Source organism: Magallana gigas, chromosome 4 (assembly GCF_963853765.1).
Source record: "Magallana gigas chromosome 4, xbMagGiga1.1, whole genome shotgun sequence".
Lineage (NCBI taxonomy): Eukaryota > Metazoa > Mollusca > Bivalvia > Ostreida > Ostreidae > Magallana > Magallana gigas.
Window position 1 is genome coordinate 44,596,422 of NC_088856.1, and position 7,199 is coordinate 44,603,620.

Sequence of the window (7,199 nt, forward strand, 5' to 3'; positions counted from 1 at the left end):
CTTACTGAATTTTCATAATAGAAGAAAGAAATCCATTTTTCCATTAATATGTCTCAATAGACCAATCCACACTTTACAAAAGTTATGTCCCTTGGCCGCCATCTTTGGGGAAAAACCCATATATTTCTCACAGTAGCCTTTGTAGTTTAGAGGGTTGTAACCTCGCCATTTAACATTAGAAATAGGGTTCCTCTGTGAATTTTGATTGCCCCAAGTTGGGGCAACCCACACATCGAAGGAATAAATTAAATTCCAAGAGATTTCTTCACAGGACGCCCAAATATTTGGTTGCATAAAGAAGGGAAAAGTTGTTTTTTCCCTTTTGACCTTTGGGTTGACCCCGTAAAGGGGAACAACTTTTGCAAAGTGTGGATTGGACTATACTCAACAAAAACTTTATACTTTTGATTAATTATGAATACATGTATACGTATCATTAATATGTTTTACGGTGTGACCGTTTGGGCAAACGCAGAAGGAACGACACATCTCTCAACATCGTTAAATCAGGGACGTATATATGTCCCTCACCGGGTTAAATGGAATTTTTGACGTTTCGTGACCAAGATGTTTCGGGGCCCGGACGTTTCGTGACCTGGCAAGATGTTTAGGGACTAAGACTTTTCGGGTCCTGGATCTTTTGTGACTTAGAATAAGATTTTTTGGGATTTGTATAAAATTAATGCTTAATTCATTTAAATCCATGTTCAATGTAATGTTTTTTTGTGTGTAAATAAATCTTATTGATAAAACTTAAAAAAAACCCAAAGGATATCGTTAATTGTACCGTGCGTGCGCGTATAAAGTACTTAATCATGATAGTGATTGATAAAACACATGTTTATTTCAACCTTGTATGTTCAATTTAATTTTTTGATAAAGAGAATACAAATAATGCAGCATGACAATTAAAAGCCCTGATTTAAGAAGAAAATTTATTCTTATTGTGCATTTACATGTATGCAGGCCTAAAGGTCAGTTAGCGTAAGCGAATTTTCGACGATGACCTTTGTTATAACCATGATAACTAATTTGAACAATGATGAATGAGTAATAGGAAATATATGGTAAGTAGATAATAACGCGTGTGTGTTGACAGCTGGGGGATCTCTTCATTAGTCTCCTCATAATTAACACCTGGGTACACCTATATACAGGTCAGGCTAAAAAGGTGTGATTTGATTGTTTTTATAACAATTATCGGTAGCCCCGATCCCTCCTTGGAGATTTCTAGTAAATGTATCAAATTACGGCTGAGGTAACCGTATAATAGGTCAACTGTTAATATTACTGTCAGGGCTTATTAACTTCACCCTTTTTGGTACAGGCTCCTGTACCCTTTATTTTTTTCGTCGACAAAATGCCCTTTTGGGAAAAAATAGTTTCACTCAGTAATATAATTCAACGCAAGTTAGCAAAAAACAAAAAAAGTTTTTCCTGGTTTTCATTTGCATGTTACATGTTTAATCATTAAATTAATGTTTTCATTAAAATCAACCACACTTTACAGATCACTCAGACAAAAATTGATAAGGATCGATATCTCACCTAGCTTTTACCGGACCCCCATGCAAAGGATATGCCATGTTACTATTCATTTTTTTTTTAAAATTGATAATAATTCATGGATAAATTATGCAGCTAAGTTACATATTTCATCATAGCCTTTCATCAAGTCCCAAAAAATCTTATTCCAAGTCCCGAAAGATCCAGGACCCGAAACGTCCGGGTCTCGAAACGTCTTTAACATTAGGTCACGAAAAGTCTTAGTCCCTAAACATCTTGCATTCGTTAAATGCAACCTGTGCCCCAACCTAAAACTTTGGCTTTCTCTCGCACCAGGAACCCGATCTATAGAACATATATTCCAAGGGTACCGACCTCTGCTCATATACTGAGCATTAATCAAATGTAAAACAGACTTATTAAAATATTTTGATAAAACAAAGTCCATGTAGTTTGGGATTTTTAATGCAAATATAATCATATATTATTCATTTAATTTGTAGTAATGCTTGGGGAAGAATTGATCAATAAAATAAGTAAACAATTGGAGGCGGGTGGAAGTTTAACATAGGAATATATATATAGTAATTCTTTAAAAGACCTTGGCCCCAGGACAATTCTTCTGCCTCACAAAAGGTTCAGAGTTAAGGATCTTTTTGAGAATTACAGTACTCAACATGTGATATGACTATAAAATCATGGTGTTAGAAAAGAGACTAAACATAAGAATATCAAGGGGGAAAATCCTGCATAAATAATACAAATTTTATTTATGCAGGATCTACATGTTTTATTGTAAATTGTCCAGATAATTTGTATCATGACTCCATTAACGATCTTCGATCCTCAGCAAAGTTCGATAACTCTAAATTATTCAGATTTTTTTTATTTGTACCATAAATTTAAACAACGATGCCAAGTTTGGATGGACAAATACCCTCTGTCACAATAGACAAAGTTCATAAGTATTTGATACTGAATGAACAGGGTGACAACCATGACATTGAACAAAGAGAATGCATGCCTTCTTGAAATGTTTACAGACACCTTGATATTGAGATATAAAACATCCAGAAGCTGTCACTTGTAGGTCTCTTAAAATATCCATTCCTTTGAGTACATCTCTTTAAAAGAACAAAGCAGTGTGTGTGTTTGTTAAAGGTGCAAGTCTAATGCCTCGTGGTAGACAAAAAGAGTGGTATACATACTGTCTGTGTTGGAGGGTAAGATGCATGGTGTGGAGAACTGAAATTTGGTTTTTTTTAATGTAATCTCAGTTGTAAAAAGTTTAAATTATTGAAACACCTTGTTAATAATTTTGTTAAATTTCAATCTTTTTGTTACATAACTAAATGAATGCTTGTCAGTGCTGCAGAGCACCATGCAGACGATGCAGTTTGCAGTACACGAGTTCAGTGGGTTTCAAGAATTGCCTGATGGTCCAGCTAAACAGAAAAATTGGCATACCAGATTGATTGAAGTAGTAAATAAATAACATGGATTATATGAACCATAATTATTAATTTTTTGTTCAAACATTTTAATTATCTATATTTTTTTCAGCTCTGCTGAAATAACCAAACATATGTAGCAGTGCCATTTGAAGCAATTATCAGGTCCAATAGCATGCAACATAATGGTATCAGTGTTTTGTCAATTCTTCAATTAAATTATTTGTTTTGACATCATACTGCTGCTGTTAGTTTGCTCATTTTCAATATTGTGAATGGTGTTCAATGCACTGACCAATGATTTGAATCACAGTATGTGGAATAACCAAGGTAAATACACATTGAATTTGTATATGGGCCTGATTTAATGAATATAAATTGATAAAATATGATAACATATTTAAATATATAAAATAAATATATGTACTCAACAATGCTTTTTTTTAACATAATGTGAAAAGCATGCTGGTTTATGGTTTTCAATTAGATTGAAACTATTTTATAATACACTTAATATAATATGTGTAATAAAAATGCATAAATTTATTAGCAGTTTTAACTTAATAATTCTGCCTTAAGTTTTTAGGACAATCATCCAAACCAAAACATTTTCAGAACTTTGCAATTCACAAGAAGAAATTCAACAAGGCATTCCAAAAGATTCAAAACTACTTTGTTAAAGCTGGTTTTTAAGACAACAGTCGCATCCTCAAATATATCTATATTTTTAACCAGGTTTTGCAATGGAAAAATCCGGTTATTTAGTCCCCTACCGGTTTAACCGTAACGGTTTAATGACGTGATATGCCATGTTGACTAAAATTATGTGGATGGCAGAAATATGCCACCATACAATTGAAATAGTTGAAAGGGATATTTTCCAAGATATTTTCATTGACACATTATCATCTTTCACTCAGAAAAATTCAAAGGAAGGAAAACAGATTCCTTACGGAGATTTCTCCATTCGGAATACATCGCGCAATTTTACAACGTTATCATCCGGGCTTGTTGCAATACAAAATCTCTGTAGACATCACATTTTTTAGCATTGTATTGAAACCTGATTAGCTAACAGGGGCGTTTCGAATGAGAAATCTTGGAAATTTTTCATACTTTTGAATGAACATCGTTGAAACTCAGAGGTATTTATAAATATCATGCAATTAAGCAAAATGTGAATCCAAAATATCTTGGGACAGAGTATCGTTGCCTACTCAAATCGTTAGCCTAAGTTTAACTAAAAGTCGCGTGCTCAGTCTACATTATGACGTCATGTTTCAGGCGTAAAACGTACACGTTTTGTATTCGGAAATAGCCGAAGAGATCGAGTTACGTTATTCCGAACTTTTTCTTTCATTGTTTATCAATTTAATTCATATAAATGCCGCGGTAATAAAATTAAATACTTTATGCAGTTAATGTTTTTATTTTCCATCTGATACAAGACATACATATAACTATTGTCTGTCCCAAGTTATTGCTTCCGTCACTTTTTGATGATTTTAAATAAAAATACACACACCTGTGAAAGAAGTACAGTAGAAATCAATGAAATGGAAAATATCCAAGATATCTTCATTGACAAATTATCCGTTTTCACTCATAAAATTTTTAACATCATTTTTAACTTGTTTTGACGCAAGAAAAAGATAGCTACGTTCAATCGAAAGTCAAAGGACTTGTTAAGGGTGGGCGAGACTTTGTAGCAAACAAATAATTTTGCAAGACTTCATGTGTTGCTTTTTTTTTTTATCTTAATGGTGATATACATGTATATCGCTTATATTGAATGCATCATATTTGAATTAAAATGCATAAAAACGCAAATTAGTTCCGTTTTCCCCATACCACGTTTTAGCAACACCCTGATTTTTGTTTTGCGAATAAATTAAATTCAGTAACGAGTGCCCCCCCCCCCCCCCCCACACTTTTTGTTTTGGCACAACGGGGATTTTTCTTAGATTTGCACATTAAAAAAGTTTAAGAGAGAGAGACAGAGAGAGAGAGAGAGAGGAGAGAGAGAGAGAGATTGCCAGTCGTTACGACACAATATGCATAATGGCACATCAAAATAGTCTGCCTGTCAATACTTCAGATTAGTATTACCGATAATTTATTCAGTATGTGAAAACAATAAAAATATTCAAATACAAATCACCTGGAATTTGAATTTTGCGTGCCCACTACACTAATAAAAAAAAAGAAAGGGGGGGGGGGGAGGGGGTTCTACATGCCTGATAAATTGCACCCCAATTCAATGTACCCATTGTCTTACCTTGCTTACCTTGTCACCACAGCAACAGGACATGATGTTGTCAACGCATAAAAATGAAAAGTTTTTATTGTTCAATATTTGAAATTTAATAGTGAAATAATCATGCATACATAGCACTTTCTTTATCACAGAATGTAGGACGTTGGTGTTTAAACTGGACTGGAGCTAGCGTAGAATAGGGACATCCTCCTACGTGTAATTTGTTAATTTGGAAGTTCCAGTGACTTCCTCTTGGTGTTCCAAATCTGACGGTCAAACATGAACAAATTCAATCGCCATCGCAAGAATTAAGCTCAGTAAAGATTCATTGGTCATGTTAGGTCAGTACATGTAGTTACTGTATTTCTTCCACCTGTTAGACTACAATCTACCAATTACACATTTCTAAGAGCGTCGGATGTTCGTATCCATTTTTAGGATATACCGGTATCTACCTTTGATTGACGAAGAGCTCTGTATTTATAACGTTAAACATATAAGAAAATATTCAAATTATAAAGCCAAAATATTTTGATTTTCTTTACAAAATAATAGTGTAAGAACAAACGTTTTAAAGTCAAATCTGATGGCTACTCTGTTCCACAACCTCCTTAAAAGTGTTTACGAATTTCCCGAAAGTGTAAATTGCATAAAAAATCCTAAATATATGAGAGGAATTGCTTGCCCTTTGTTGATGCTAGATATAAAGGGTAAAAGTTTTGATGTGTATTAAAGTAACTTGAAACGAAAAACAAACAACAATTTGAAACGTATGTTTTTTTCTACCTTCATGATAGCATGAATTAAAATAACAAAGTTTCATGACAATTATTTTAACGAAAGCCCCATAAACACTTTTATTTTTGCATAAGTAAAACAAACTAGAGACGAGCTCGTTGCAAGCAACGATTAGGTCTTCCGTCGTAGCTGCGTCATACTTGTGACGTAATATAACAATTGATACCTGACCATGGTGCAATATTAGATGTATAAACACTGTGTAAAAGAAACAAAGTACATGTATATAAGCAAATACAGATCTTTAAAAGTTGTCTGAAGTTTGATTCGCCGCATGTTGTTTTTTTGCATGTGCATTTTATTTTGAGAAACTTATCGAATCATCATAATTGACTCAATATACACAGAATATGGACGACGATTATAATCACACAGTGGGTATGCCCGGTATGAACGTAAAAAGACCAAACATTTTACTCGCATTTTTTATCGAAAGCAAGGGCCAATGAATCTTTTAGAATATATGCGGAGATCCTGGAAATTTTACAGGGGGTTCTGAAGAATAATTTTGTTTTTTGAGGGGGGGGGGGGCATGCGCGGATAAGAAAAATTTTCCTGGGGTGGAGGTTGAGTGTCTGACGGTTATTTGAGTTTGCCTGGGGATGTCCGAGGCATATTTTTGTAATTTTATATTGTACATGTAATGGAAAGAAATTTTGCGGGGGTTGGGGTGGGGTCTGGAACCCTCACCCTACTCTTCTAGATTCGCGCATGGGGAAGGCCGATGCCGGTAATTTAACGGTAATTTTAACCATTTTTATTTAATTAATCATTTTCAAAATTATCGGAATTCCAATATTACCTTTAAACGCAGTTAAAACTTAAAATACGAACCATTTAGTATCGGTGAGTATTCGGCCAACATGCGTCCGCGTACGAAAGAAATGGCAACATTCAAGAAATTTGGATGGACGATCTGGGTCCTAGGTCGTCCATCCGATTCTTTTTCAGACTAAGAGCTACAGAACTGCACTTAGAGAATGTCAAACTGATTATGTCAATTTATTTTGTCTCAAAGAATCAGTTTTTTAATAAAGTTTTATCTTAAAAAAAAAGAAATCGGGCACAATTTTCAATGTTAGCATTTTACAATTTAAAGGTCTAATCAAATTTTGAATGAAGTTTCAAGATACTACTCTTCGTTGTTTTATACGAAATATTGCGTGGAAAAAAGATTTACATCGCAT